General features: G+C 41.8%; 1 protein-coding gene across 10 annotated transcripts in view; it reads right to left on the reverse strand.

Moving 5' to 3' along the window:
* Nucleotides 1–16243, reverse strand: part of Phactr1 (phosphatase and actin regulator 1) — a 580961-nt gene that overhangs the window by 298241 nt on the left and 266477 nt on the right. The gene's annotated exons all lie outside the window — the stretch shown is intronic.

The raw sequence follows: 16243 nt of genomic DNA on the forward strand, positions 1-16243 counted from the left end.
TTGCTCTTTGTGCTCAGAGTTGCTTTGGCTATCTGGGGTCTTTTGTGCCTCCATATGAATTTAAAGATTTTTTTTCTAATTCTGTGAACTATATCATAGGGATTTTGATTAGGATTGCACTGAATCTATATATTGCTTTTGGTAGGATGGTTATTTTCATAATATTAATTCTTCTAGTCCATGAGCATGGGAGGTCCTTCTATCTCCTGGTGTCTTCCTCAGTTTCTTTAACAATTTAAAATTTTCATTGTAAAGATCTTTGGTGTCATTGGTCAGATTTATTCCAAGATACTTTCTTTTTTTTGCAACAATTGTGAATGGGAGGGTTTCCCTGTGCTCTTTCTCTGACTGCTTATCATTGGTATATAGAAAGGCTATAGACTTTTGGAGGTTAATTTTGTAACCTGCCACTTCATAGATTTAATTATGTTGAGGTATGTACCTTCCAGTCCAATTCCCTCTAGGACTTTGAACATAAATGCATGCTGAATTTTGTCAAAAGCCTTTTCTGCATCTATTGAGATGACGATTTAGTTTTGTTCTTGAGTCCATTTATATGATTAATGATGTTTATTGACTTTTGTATATTGAACCATTCCTGCATCTCTGGGATAAAGCCTATTTGATCGTGGTGAATGATCTTTTTGATGTGTGTCTCTATGTGGTTTACAAGTATTTTGTTGAGAATTTTTGCATCTATGTTCATTAAGGATATGGGTCTATAGTTTTCTTCTTTGGTTGTGTCTTTACCTGGTTTGGGTATTAGAGTGATGCTGGCTTCATAGAAGGAATTTGGGAGTTCTCTCTCTGTTTCTATCATTTTGAATAATTTAAGTAGTATTGGTTGAAGACCTTCTTTAAATGTCTGGTAGAATTCTGCTGTAAATCCATCTGGGCCTGGGCTTTTTTTTTTTTTTTTTGAAAGATGTGTATTTCTTGCCATCATTTTGATTGCTGTTTGTGTTCTTTGTCTAATTTTGTGTTTCCTCAATTATACCTTTATTTATTTATTTTTCATTGCCCTTGAGGTATAGTTGTTCCTTTCTTCTCTCTTTGTATTGCTTCAAGTATTCTTTGAAGGGCTGGTTTCATGGACATGTATTATTTCAGGCTTTTCATGTCATGGAAAATTTTTCTTTTCTCCTCAACTATAATATACATTTTTGCTGGGTAAAGTATTCTGGGTTGACATCTATTGTCATGTAGAACTGGAAATATCTTGGTTCAGGCTCTTCTGGCTTTCACAGTTTGCATTGATAAGTCAGCTGTAATTCTGATGGGCTTTCCTTTGTATGTGACTTGTTGTTTTTCTTTTGCTGCTTTCAGTATTCTCTCTTTGTTCTGTACATTTAGTGTTTTTACTATGATATGTCATGGGGAGTTTCTTTTCTGATCCTGTCTATTTGGTGTTCTATGTACTTCCTGTATTTGTATGGGGATGTCTTTCCTTAATTTCAGGAAATTTTCTTCTGCAATTCTGTTTAAGATCTGATTAATATCATTAACCTGAAATTCTTCTCTTCCTCTATGCCTATGATATGTAGATTTCGTCTTTTCATGGTGTCCCACATCTCTTGCATATTCCATTCTTGTGGGGTTTTTTTGGGGGGGTGTCTAATAATCATTTCATATTATTATCAAATAACAAAAAGAAAAAATAAAAACAGAAAACAGTCCTTTGATGGTTAGAAGCAGGAGAATCAGGCGTTCAAAGTTACTGTCTGCTACATACTGAATTGATGGCTAACCTGTGCTGCAGGTGACATTTATGGAAGAAAATAAAATTTTGCAATTGCCACCTCTAGCTGATTTGGTCATTCTCAGTACCCAGGTGCGGAAGCAGAGACAATCTATGGAAGGTGGCCAGTGTTTCTGGGAGCCCAATGCATCTTGGGGAGGGCAGGGACTCTGCCCCTTTGGGCCCAGCTCTCTGGAGAGAGTCATCAGCTGTGCTCATGGCTGGGTGAAGACTCTGTTGGGTTGATGGGAATAAGCCTGGAATGCCAGCTTTGCCTATAGCAGCAGTAGGGCCACCCATGGTAACCATGGGGTATCATGTTGAGCCTGGAGGAGTGGTGCAGGCAGGGTGGCCTCAGCTCCTGCTCAAGCATGTGCTGGATGAACCAAGTCTCAACTTGTTTCTCCTCAAGTTCAGCCTGGCTCCCAGGGCCTTGCAAACCTCATGGTCAGGGTAAGGTTCCATCTTGAAATGTTCCTCCAGCTGCCACTCCTGTTCCCAGTGCTGTTGCTCATGGGGACCCAAGGCACAGGCGTCCTAGGAATTCAGAGGCTCTCCCATCCTGGATGAAGCTCATCTCTCCCTGGATGAATCTCAGTTCTCCCGTGTGAAGCCCAGCTCTCAGGACCTAGGCTTAAATCCCACCTCCACTCTGGGCCCATCCTACTGTGATCCTCCCACCTGTAGCTCCTCCATTCCTGTGTTTTTCTAAATTTTCCATAATTTTTGCTTCAGTGTTCCAGTTCTTCAACTTTATCCTCCAGTGTTGATATTCTGTTTTCCATTTCATTCATTCTAGTGGTGAGGTTTTCTTATGTTGTTTCAAGTTGGCTTATTGAGTTTTGCACTTCCTTCATTTCTGCCTAAATTTTCTTCAGTGTTTCTCTTCTGTGAATCCATTCAGAAGTTTATCCCTATCTTCTTTTAGTTCTTTAATTTGTTTGTTTGTATGTTCCTTAAATTCATTGACTTCCTTGATTATGTTAGTGACTTTTAAATTCTGTGTCCTGGGTTATCTCTAGGGGGTTCTCTTTGTAGAACTCTTCTGCAGCACTGGTGGAGTTTAGTGGGGACATAGTGTTTTGGCTTTCCATTTTATTATTCTTTCATTGTGATTTTGGCATGTGAATTTCTTTTGTTGTTTGTCATTCTGATATGAAAATTAAGTTGAAGATTGCTTCTGTTTGTATTATTGGTGTGCCTTGGTCATTTTCTTATTGGTTATATAAAGCTGGTTGGTCCAGGTTTCAGGTTCTCTCAGGTTTTATTTTGGAGGGAATTGATGGCTTCAGATCAACTACTCAGTAGCACCCACAGAAGCCCAAGCCAGGTTCCAGTCAGATACACTCGAGCTTCCTTCAAAGGTTTGGAGCCCTACTAGAGGGAACTCAGAGCAAAATTAGGGAAGAGCTCTAAGAGGGGAGGGTGATTTGGGGACTCTCAGTTGGTCTGCTGAGTTTTCAGCCCCTATGCCAGAGGGAGGCCAGAACAGGCACTCTCTGGCAATCTACTGAGATCCCAGCTGCTGCACAGATGGAGGTCGGAACCCACCCTCTCAGGCTGTCTGCTAAGATCTCAGCCTTATCCTACCAAAGCCAGGTCTGCCCAGGGGACTTGGAAGGGGCCTTGTGTAATCCCAGTTAGGGGGTTGGGTACACTGCAATTGGGGGAAGCTCAACACCACATAGAGGCAGGATTCAGGTGTTCTCAGGCAGTCCCCTAAGTTCTCAGCCCCTATGCCAGAAGAAGGGGCGAATAGGCACTCTCTGGCAGTCTGCTGAGATCCAAGCTGCTACAGAGGTTTATGACATTTTTATGCATGTAAGATACATATCCAGCCTTTTGACTTTGGAATATGATGTCATCTAAAAATGCATTCAGCTGCATTCATAGCTATCCTGGGAAGCTTCAGATGAGCTACTGCGGCCCACAGATGACAGGTTAGACACTGCTGTTAATACTTTGACCATATTCTCTTCCCTATTACTCTTACCTTCTACTAGTCTCCTTTCTCTTCCCAGACAGTTCTCCTTCTATTTTTTAAAATTAATATAAAGTTAGCATACAAAGTGCTGAGTTTTATTATGACATTTTCATACATATATATCATTAAACTTTTTTGTAATTGGAGATTATTAATGTTGGCATAAGCTAAAACACTTTTATTGAAGTGATTTGAATCCTCAAATGTATTCTCACTTATCTATATATGATGTGATGTGCTTCTCTATCTAATATACTTTCCTCAGATGAACTCTACCTGGGATGTAGCACACAGACCCTCTCCCCACCCCCGTCACACACAAAGAACTCACTTAGTTATCCTTTACTTATGTATATACAGCTGTCCTATCAGATGATTTATCATCTGCATGGAATTGAAGTTGGGGATACATATCCCTTGTAACAAGGGAGTGTTCATATTATAGAGGCATAAATTGCTTTACAATGCATTACCATCGAAGCAGGCTGGGGCTGAGAATAACTCTAAGTCATGTTTCTGCAAGTCTGTAGATCTGAGACCCTGTGAGAGCAGATCCCTCCAACCTGACCTCAAGCCAGCATTCTCTTTTGGCTGGCTTACCTGCAGATGTCACCCAGGATACTTTTATTTTTCTTCCCCAGAGAAAGCTCTTCTATATGTTTATTGCCTTTATTTTTATTTCTTGAATAAGATACACCTTTTGAATATTCCCTTTTTTGTCTTCTAGAATAGCCCAACAAAGAAACCAAGGCAAAGAGTCTAGCAATGACTATGCTCACCAGGTACCACAAGTCACCCCTTAAGACCTTAGCATAGACATGTGTGTTTCCATGTACAGATTCAACTTCAAAGACCCAGGGCAAGGTGGAAGGGGTCCAGGAATCCCATCATTCATTCATTCACCCAGAAAGGCTCTTTCAGCTTCGGACATTTTAGCCTCTTCCTGTTCAGTAGAGTCTGAGAAGTGGTGTTTTGGCCACAGACTGTTTAGGAACAGGTGAATAAACTATGCCATGGCTGGGAGAACTGTCCTATTCATTCTGGAGGGGAATTCAGGCCAGTTCACTGTGTGTTTATTTGGGAAAGTGGAGCTCCTGCTTGTGGCTGGTTTTATTTACAGTGGTTGATGACAAGACTCATCTATTAGCCAGGCGCCGAAATTTGCAAAGTTTGATTCTTGAACATGTGGCAGACCCTTGATGCTGTCAATTGCCAAGATATTCATTCCTGCCCATCTTTTCACCATGTGGAGCAGCTCATCCATGGAACAATGAGTTCCTAATGTGAATATGTGCTATCTACAGACTCCAGTGTCTGTCAGACCAACACTTGTCCATTAACAGAGTTTAGGTCCTTCAAAATAGAGCCTAATTCTGTGGTATGTCTCTCTGCAAGAGAAGAGTGGTTGCTAACTGCAGCAGACTGCACTCCTCAAGGATGCCAGGGAAACATTGGTGCCAGTAAGCACTGAGAATGCCTCCCAAACCCAGAGACCTGGTCACTGTGCACCTCTCCATTAAGAGTATTAGCGTCTGGAGGGTTGGGGGATTTTGTATCTGTGTGCTTGATTTACTTTTTAAAGTTTCTCATCTCCAGAAGAATGCTATTTGATTTTTTTTTCCCAGTACTGGGAATTGAACCCAAGGCCTTGTGCATGGAAGGCAAATGCTCTACCACTGAGATACAGCCCCAGCCCTTCCATTCAGCTTTGTTTGTTTCTACCTTTCCCCACCCCTTTCTCTTTCTACTCGTGTTCCCAAACAGCACTGCTGTGTAGAGCGGATTGCATCCCAAGGAGCTGGGAGCTGGGGCTCAGCAGAGATGTCCATTGCACTTGCAATACTACAACTGAGGCACAGGGTACAGAGTAAGCCTTAAGTGAGACTTACGGAAGGAGCCTTTGCCCTCCAAATCACTGCTGGGGTTACAGCTTGTTTAGGAGATAATTATTTGATTTTATAATTACTTTTGTGGGTTGCAAAATAATTACAGTGCAGGCACATCTCCATGTGCCAAAATAGCACAGGCAATTGTTCTAAAGCACACAGCAAAACAATAACAGAGTCAAGATGGTTAGTTCTTAGGTGGAGATTACAGAATCCATCCCCCTTTGTAAACAGTACCAGCCTGAAGCCCACAGAAAGGTCACGGTGGAGGTGGGGATGCTAAAGATACTCCATAAACCACATTCAGATGGGTTCTTTGTAGGCTGGGTTTCGTTTCGAAGCCGCTAATCTGAATATACAAGGACAGCAATGGGCCCTTAAAGGATCAAGCTGGAGTCAGGCTCAGGTGCACAGCTGTGGTTCCAGCTGCTTCTGGCATTAATCACTCTGATCCTGTGCCCAACACACACACACATACACACACACACACTACATATATACATACAAACAAACACACAATACACATATGTACATAAACACACATATAAACACGTGCACAAACACACATATACACATATATACCCACATACACACACGCACACTCCCCCCCACATACACACATACATGTACACCCATATGTAAACACACACATACACACACATATATATATATACGCACATACACAAACATGTACAAACACACACATACATACACATACATTCACATGAACACCAAACACACACTAGAGTGATACAAGTCGGGCACAGGGGTGCTCACCTACACACCATCCCAGCTACTCTGGAAGCTAAGACAAGAGTTTGAGGCCAGCCTAGGCAACACAGTGAGATCCCATCTCAAAAATAATTAGACCCAAACTGCAATTTCATGACACGCACACAGGACTGGATACTGAAACTGTTACTGTTAGGCTTCTTTTTTTATTTAAAGATGAAATATGGTACTACATTGATTAGAAATAATATTCTCTAATTACAGGGACTTTGAAGTGGTCAGGCCTCAGCCAACATTTTCATGAAGAACATGTGTGTGAACATCTCTGGCTCCCCAGGGCTGTGTTGAACTTATGAACTGTAGAAGACAGCATGTAATATGTGTGAGGCTATGCTCTAATCAAACTGTATCCATCGACATTGACATGTGAAGTTCATGTGTCTTGTGTCATGTAACTTTATTCTTTTGATATTTTCCCCAAACTCAAAGTTTTAGAAAACTTACTAACAAATTAACCCAGGTGCAGAGCTGCAGGGCCATAGGGTTTAGGCATCTCAGCTATCTTCATTTTCCAGGTGGGAGGAACAGGGGACAGAGGTGACTCAAGGGCAGCAACAAATTAACCCAGGTGCAGAGCTGCAGGGCCATAGTTTAAGAGTCCCATAGGGTTTAGGCATCTCAGCCATCTTCATTTTCCAGGTGGGAGGAACAGGGGACAGAGGTGACTCAAGGGCAGAGGATAGCAGCTGTCCCCTGGGCCTCCAAACTCAAAACAAACACTCTCTTCCTCTGATAACTTACTCTTGTGCTTCTTAAGGAGTTGATAGTTTGCTTTGGGAGTTTGAATTTTGTCCTCATTTTTCTGAATCATTGTCACATTTTTTTTTCCTCTATAATTCACTAATTTAAGAAGTTAAACTTCTTTGACCAAAATACCTTATCTCAGAGACCTGGTGAAGGGTGACCCTCAGGTAGCTGAACACAGCTGAGAAAGTCAGACTTGAGGCCAAAGGGACAGTCCAGACACAGCAGCACCAGCAGGTGATATGAAAACACTACACACCCCGCTCCCGGGGTCTGAGCTGTCCTCTCTAAAATGTCTGCAGTGCTAACTGCAACCTTAATTGGCTATTCTGATGCCGAAAGGAAATAAGGTATCTGAAATCAAAACAACATATGAATTCATTTATATACAACATTTGGGTTTTCTAAGCTAGTTTTCTTAAATGGACTGAATTTCCTCTTTTCTTGATCAACGTCTCAGAAGCATTTTACTTTCTGTCTCAACCGCCCTCCAAGGTATGTATAATCCAAATTACAGTCAATAAGTGTCATGGAGGATGCTGACAAATTCGACTTTTATACAAACAGTACCCTAAAATGAGGCTGTCACTTTGGAAAATGTGGGACTGTCACTTCGGGAAAGCCTGGCTTTCCTTGAGCGGTTTCCATGGAATTGCCACAGGACCCAGCAATGTCACTGCTAGTCTATACTCAAGAGAAATGAAGATATAGGTCTATGGAAAGCTTACCCAGGATTGTTCATAGTGGGATATCCACAATAGCTCAAAGTAGAAACAACCCATGTACTCATCAATTGAGGGATGGATGAATAAGCACAGTATAGCCACACAATGGAACTCATAAAAACAAATGAAACCATGATCCCTGGTGCAGCACAGGTGAGCCTTAAAGTCATCCCACTGAATGAAGGAAGCCAGGCACAAAGGGCTGGCTATGCACTGCAGAGAGATATAGACACCAAAAGTAGATTCATGGTTGCCTGGGATGGGAGTTACAGAAGGAAAAGACAGACTAAAAGGAACAGAAGGCTGAGCGTGGGTCCAGAATAGTGAAATGCCTCAAACCGACTCTAGTGCTGAATGTATGGTTCTGTGACTATACCAAAACCACTGAATTAGATATCTTAAAGTTAGTGAACTGTGTGGTGTGCAAATTATGATTTAATAAAGTTGCTAAATAAAACATCTCCCAGGGAATCTTGCATCCTGTCATGGGGCAAGCCCAAACTGCTTAGCACAGAAGTCCAAGTCTTTCATGTGTGGCCTCCGCCCACTTCCTCAGCCCCCTTCTCATCATGCTGCACCTGCTGTGTACTTCCTCCAGGCATAGCAAGGCAGTGTCCTTGCAGTCCCTCTAATGAATGGATACACACCAGCTACGTTAGTAATTAACCCTTTATGTACCGAGCACATTTTGCTACATGCTTAATATCTGTGCTGTTCATGGCGCTGGATGAAATAAAACAGGAAGAGGAGGAGACACAGAAAGACTCTGGCCAAGAAGGGTTTACTTTCGACAGCTCCTTGGAACCTTCTAACTTTTCTCTACACTTGCTTTCCCTCCTCTCCCCAAGTGACTCAGGTATCTTTGTCATCTACTCCTTCTGACTCAACACAATTCACCTGAAGCGTCATCTCCTCTCAGAAGAACTGGCTGCCTGTCTCCTCCAAGAAGGAGATGGGTCTTCTACCTTTCTGTCCATGACGCTGCAGGGCGACCTCTGTTCATCCCTATCTCTTCCCATCGAGTTCACTATAGCATCAATATCTGGTCTATGAGAAAACCAACAGCCACATTCTACTGACCCTCTGGTTCTGAATATAGAAACAGCACAATGCTAAAGAAATCTCAGCATGTTAGTTCTCCAAATGGTCCACTGCTAACATGCTGGCTGATTTCTATGCTGGGATGAAATCTCATTCCTTTCTTTTTCAGTTGAATAACTGGATTCCTGCTTAGCTCCTGGTTCTTTTACCTGAAACTCTTGAACCTTTTCCTCCTTGAGCTCTCCTTTGCCTCCAGACAATGTGAGGGGCTAAAGGGAAGGTCACTTCTGCCCCTGTCCCTGGCTAGCTAGTCTTCAATTGGTTCCTATTCATGTCCTTGTCTTCATTATAAATTCAAGTCAGAAATAGCATATTATATACAGCCAGTGGCAGATCCCAGCTGGCCAATGTTCCCCTCCCTTCAGACCGGCATTTTGACTTTTCCTTCAGTACTGGGGATCGAACCCCAGACCTCATACATGCCAGGTAAATGCTATACCACAGAGCTATACCCCAGTTTCAGCCCTTGCATGCTTCTTCAAACCTTAAATACCTAATCAAGTCCAAGGGGTTCTCTCCATCTACATTGGCTAGTAAACTGTAGTAAGGAATGTTTGAGGTTGGAAAACAGATAGTGATCCTTCCTCCCACCTCATGAAAATTCAGGAGTATATTCTCTCTACTATCTTTTCAGTTTGATCCTATCTCCTTTCTGTGTATAGGTTTAAGCCACAAATTTCAAAGATATTTTAGACATTTTATCTCCCATATAAAGTGAATAGTTCCAGCTGTGTGTAAAATGTCAGATAGATACTTGAGCAGAAGAATTTATTAGCAAAATTATACGTGAATGGAATGTTATGCTAAAGTCAGGTTTGGTGTTACAGGACTGGAATCCCATCCAGCTACTCAGTGGGCTAAGGCAGGAAGATGGTTAAGTTCAAAGTCTGCCTAGGCTATAGAGTGAGTATTTTTCTCAAAATAAATTAAAAGAGGGTTGGAGGATATAGTTCATCAATGGAACAGTTGCCTACCATAAGCAAGGGTCTGAGCTTAAGCCTCAATACCTCAAAAATAAATAAATAAAAACCAAAAAAAGAAAGCTATGCTAAAAATAAAAATTGTTGATGACTTTGAATCGTCAGTGTTGAAAATACATGAAAACACATTTGGAGTGTGGAACGGAACTGCAGAATCTTGGTTTTTTGACACTGACTTCTCAAGCTCAAGGGACAACCTGTCCTGAGCTACGAATGTCCGTAGCAGCTGGGTCCTCTCCCTTATCGGGCCCTTCCTAAGCACTGCCAGCAACAGTGGTAAAAATCACTCAAATGCACTTCAAAATCTTTTGGAAGTAAGGACTCTAGATGAGTCTACGGTGATGTATTACCCTGTCTGTCTCCTTTCGTATAACATATAATTTTTCATAAAATGTTTTAAAAAGGTAACTTGATTAGTTCATTTTTGTTTAAAAACCAGTGCTGCTTAGTAGATGAAATGTGAACTCCTTTGAAAATTCCCTTATGTTTTTTGTGACCTCTCTTGCCCAAGGTGAGCCCTCCCATCATTTCTACAGCTTTACCTCTTAAGATTCTTCATACTTCGGTACACCGTGTGTCCAACACCTTTTTATCTTCCTTTCCTATTCTACTATATTACTGAGTTTCATCTTCCCAGTGTTTAACATGGCATAGAAAATGAACTGGTTAGAAAAAAAAACATGAGTTTGTTCATGACACTGTCTACTATATTCTGCGTATCCTTCCTGCTAAGTTTCCTCTTTCCTGGATACTCTACACTCTTTCACAGTTTCAACTTCCCACCTTTTTCCTTATGGAAATGTTCTTTCTTTCTCTCCTTGCCTGGAACAGTCCTCCTTTCCTTCATAATCCAAAGTCCCTGCCTCCGGAAAGCCCACGTGCTTTCCCCACAGTCACCAACTTCCTTAGATTTCCTCATGACAGCTGTTTTCTTGCTGCTGTCATGCAAGTCCAAGCTCTTCGAAGGCAATATCTGGTTGATATTCTTCTTGGTATCACCTCTTAACAAAGCAGGCCCTGCATGCACAAACTGCTAAACTTAAAACCAACAGGAAAGCCAAGCAAAACTCAGCTGTTTGAGGACTTGACTCCTGAACAGAATTTTAAGGTTCACATTGCTTAGAATTGCCTGGCTCTACTCATCCCTTCCTAACTTCCTGCTCTCTCTCTCTCTCTCTCTCTCTCTCTCTCTCTCTCTCTCTCTGTCCGCTGAGGTCAAAAAGTTTCTCTTTGTTCCCCTACCCACCAGCTGAGGTCTTTAATTCTTCTTTCACTTTCTGCCTAATCCGATGCTATGGGAACCAAAGACTCAAAACCTCAGGGTCTCACGCCTTTGGCCTGCCTGCTTAAATCCTTAAAAAAGCTAGGATTGTCTCACACTATCAGATCAAAACGCCTAAAATTCTTGTGCACCACTTCCTGGCCTCAGTACAAACTAGAAAATAACTCTGTTTGGCCAAACACTGGAACCTTAGACCTCGATATTTTAAAAGATTTGAAAAACTTCTGCCAGCGTAACGGCAAACAGTCTGAACTACCCTAACAAGAAGCCATCTATGTCTACAGTGAATGCAGAGTCTTGTACATTCTAGGTAAGGGCTCTACTACCAAGCAATACCCCAGTCCCCAGACTCTAAACTCTCTCTGTCTCTTCTATCGTCTCTTACTTCTTTAGAAGTAACTGGATCTCAACTTGACTACTTTGATTACAGAACTATTCAAAAAAATACTTCATAATTATAAATTTATGTATGCATTTGAGTTCTTTTACTTAGGATATTAAAATATATGTTTTTAACTGTGAGCTATGGGTGTTTTCATCCTGGACTCAATCCAAGAAATTTAATTACAGAAGAGGCACTGCAGCACAGTACTGTGGAAGGAAAAACCCAAGGCAAAATTGGACTTGGCAGTAACCAGACAAATGATAGTAATCACAGCTAATATTTCTCCTGCATTTTCTCATGCCAGGCACCATGGTAAGTGCTTTGTACCAATTATCTCATTTAACCCTACAACTCCGTGCAGTAAATAATATTGTAATATCCTAAAGCCACCCAGCAGTAAATAATATTGTAATATCCTAAAGCCACCCAGCTAGCAAGCGGAGGTTTAATTTGTAAGCAGGCAGGGAAGGTGGAGGATCCAGCTGTGGACCTATTGCTGGACACTGTCTCCTTTTTCAAGAACAGTTCAGCTAGCAGTCCTGACATCAAGTGGCGGTTTGACCTTGAAGGTTTGGGTGTTCTGCATGGCCCTTGAGCTTCTCTGTGAAAGATGGATGTGGTCCACAGAAACTCACATGGCATGCTCTCCCAAAAGGCTGAGAGAATGCTACAGCCTGTGCAACACAAATTCATGACAGTTCTCATTGCAAAATTCACAATGGACAGCTGGGCATTGCGGTTTACATCTGTAATGCCAGCACTCAGGAGGCTGAGCAGGAGGATTCCTGTGAATTTGAGGTCAGCCTGGGATACATAATGAGACCTTGTCTAAAAACAAGAAAAATTGTATAGGAGTCTATTAGGAAACAGGTGAAGTATTTCTACCCTCTAAAATAAAACTTAAATATGTATTCAGCAACTCAGTGGATTAGTGAGTATACGAAAGTTCAAAGAACAGAAATTGCAGCTAAGTGACATGAAGAAGATGTAGAAGCATTGATTAACCACAATCTCTGTGCTTTGTTTCTAAATTTTATTACCTTTAAAACTCACTACAAAAATAAGACTGAGAGACTCCCAAGTATTTCTCAAAACAGTTGAAATGTTTTATTTCTATTGAAATTACATCTTCACATGAATTATTTTGTTTGTATGTTGTGCACGGAATTGAACCCAAGGCCATGCATATGCTGAGCAGACTCTCACCACTGAGCTATACCCACCCACATCTTAGTAACTATTAATGAGGCTGCTGTCTAAAAATAATTCCTTGCTATTAAGAGAAAAGAAATTCAAATAAAAATGGAAAATGTACATGAAATTATATACAGAAATACCTTGTTCTCTAGAGTGGATTTTTCTGCAAAGTTCATTTTTAACCATTTATAAAGGAAATAAACTTTACCTATTGACTTCCAATATAAAAACCTCAGTGGGCACAGTCATTTCATGGAGCTTTACAGTGTACATAACTTCTAATTTATTTGGATATATGACTTTCCTCTCCTCCTACCAGCAGCCTATCTAGCAAGTAGATAAAGGAGAGTTTAAAAATGGACCAGGAAACTGCACTTTCTTCTAATTTTTTTACCCCAATAAACTTAGCTTATTGAGACTGCAAATGTATGCAACACTCAAACTTATCTATGAACATACATGTGCACACACACACACACACATGCACACACACTTCCAAATTTTCTACATTCAGTGGAAGGGCAGATATAAATGCCATTTAAAAATCAATATAGTGGGATTGTGAGAAAATGCTATCAGAATCCTCCATTTGAAACTCTGTGGCCTTTCAGCACTGAGGTGTTACATCAAACTTACTCCCTCATCTGATAACAGCATCAGTACTGTAAGGCAGCAAAGATGGGAAGGAATGCCAATTGCCCATTAATGAATTCCGAATTGCATTCAACAGGACTTTTTTTAAAAAAAAATTAAAGAGATTTGCTTATGGCCAGCAAAACCATCCTTAATACTGATGCAGAAATACTAAGAAAAAATTTTAAATCATCAAGTAAAAGGATAATTACTAGGGCCAGTGAGATAACTCTGTGAGTAAAGACACCTGCCACCAAGCCTGATGACTTGAGTACCATATCTGAAACCCACATGGTAGAAGGAGAAAAATCTTCTCCTGAAAGTTGTTCTACACACACACACACACACACACACACACACACACACATACACACACACACTCCGTAATGTGGGATGTGCACACACACACATAAATAAATAACTGCATTTAAAACAACTGCTAGCATGTAATTTTATATACTGTTCATCTAGGAGAAATATCAGCTAAAGACTTTTAGTTACAGGCTATCTAAAGATGGAAAAGTTATTAAAATATGTTTTAAACGTTTAAGGTAACTGGCATTTTAAACAGTGGCTTCTCAAATGGGCCAGAATTTTATGGCTACAACTAAGTGGCTTCCCTGATGCTGGAAAAAAATTGGATGCACTTAGGGTAAGGGATGCAGTGCAGGTGTGCCCCACCATAAGAAACATCTTTCTCCAGCTGGGGATGCAGGTCAGTAGGAGAGTGCTCGCCTCGCATATATGAGGCCATGGGTCTCATCCTCAGTGCTGAAAAGAAAAGATAGAGGGAGGAAAGGAAGAAATGGAAGCTCTTTCTCTAAAATAGTATGCTGGGAGAAAACAGTAGCATTAAAACCTTGGGAGTACATTATCTTTAAAATAGCTGGTGCTCAGATGTGATGGCTCAGTGACATTTGTCACAGAACTTGACAATTTCAGTTCAATCCCTAAGACCCACATAGAAGGAGAGTTACTGACTCTTGAATGTTGCCCTCTGACCTCCACATGTGTGAAATGACATGAGTATCCTCATACTAAATGAATAAATGTAATAAAGATTAAAATAGCTGTTGTTCTTGGCATACAGAAAAAGAACAACTCCAGTTAGACTATACTGTATTTCCCTTTATAAATGAGAGTACCACATATTCAGAAGGAGGGCTGATTAGTGGCATACGTAGAGTTAGATAAAAAGTAGTTTACTGAAAACCAGCCAGCCACATATGGATCTCTTAAACACTTATGCCCCTTCAAAGTGATAGAAGAGCACCCTTAGGTGCAAGTAGTTCAGGTTACAGAGCTGATCTATGTCATAAGAAGAAATAGATACTGCAGGTTAAAATACACCCCTGCCTCGAATAGCAAACACCATGTTTACCAGCGACGGAGTTCATAATCCTATATAGAAACATATAGATCCACATCCTTGTGTGTTGAAATACGCCTTTCCTTATTATAGCAGCACTTAGAGATACTAATTTAAATAAACTCCCATGGTTGGGGAAGCAGCTCAGCCAACAGAGAGACTGACATTTAATAAGTAGCTTGGCTTGCATCAGATGCTCTATTCCACTGTATGGGAAAGGTCTGTCTTTGGGTCAGATTAATTTATTTGTATGAATTGGTCTTGGTGTCTCCAGCTTACTCAGTAGTCATAAGAAACCAACATGTCCACGTGTGCTTTTCTGCAAGCATTATCTTCTAAACCTAAGCGCCTGGCTCTGTCCTCCAGCCTCTAGTACTGTCCCAATTTGCTCTTGGGTGCCTTGCTCCATGCCACAGAGCCTGTCTTGCATTTTAATCAAGGAAAACTATAATTACGCTAGCAGGACTCTAATTTTGAAAAGACATTAGGCAAGCTGGAGTCACTTCATTACCCAGCACTTCAGAGGCCGGCAGAAAACCGGAGGGATCCTAAGTAATATCCGTTCTTCCAAAGGAACAGGGGAAAGCTGCCTGTTCAAGCAGGTGTACTTGTGGGGCTAGGCGGTGAGCTCAGGGCGGTCTACCAGCTAACTCTTCCTGTGTAAAATCTGCTAAAACTTTTCCGTGACCTTCAGTGGCCCTCTGGTGTCTGCTGGGGAGCTGCTGGGAAGTGCCTGGAGGCTCTTGTGAGGCACCACCACAGCATCCACATCTGCCCAGCTTCTGCCTGCTCACCGCCAGCCGGCTATCCCTCAATCTTTGGTCTTTGGCTCCTTTTGTCTGGAGCCGCTGCCAGAGTGGTACCCATCCTCACTCCCACTTCATACAGGATTGGGAGGAACTCTTTGGTTTGTACACGCCCAGGCCCAGGCCCACCCCAATGATGCTGTTGCCCGCCCCCCTCCCCCACATTTTGGACACTTCCAAGAGGGACTAGTGGCACTCAAAAAAAAAAAAAAAAAAAATCGCAGCCGTATTTTACTCTAAATGGACACGGTTTCATACAACTCCACAAGTCTTTGGGAGCTAGGCCCCAAAGGCCAAGGCCAGTCACCTCTCCAAAGCGATGCCACCCACCCGAAGGAAGCCTATGTCTGCAAGGCAACCCTGCAAATCGCAAATCGGATAGTTAAGGAGCTGATGGGGGAGGAGGGAGGAGCAGGTGTAACATCTTTTTTTACAGAGCGAATAACGCTGTTGCCCACGGAACCCCTACAACCCCATCTTCCCAATCAAAATCCCAGAGTTGTTTCTTTAACTGCTTCGAACCCCCTTTTGGGGGGAGGCCCGGAACCCCGGGTTTGGGGACTGCTGCAAGCTCGCTGGCTCCGGGTGGCACTCTGCAAAGTGTAGGGCGGGGGCAAAGCG

Source organism: Nannospalax galili, unplaced genomic scaffold, assembly GCF_000622305.1.
Source record: "Nannospalax galili isolate Female #2095 unplaced genomic scaffold, S.galili_v1.0 scaffold72, whole genome shotgun sequence".
In the NCBI taxonomy this organism is placed as follows: domain Eukaryota; kingdom Metazoa; phylum Chordata; class Mammalia; order Rodentia; family Spalacidae; genus Nannospalax; species Nannospalax galili.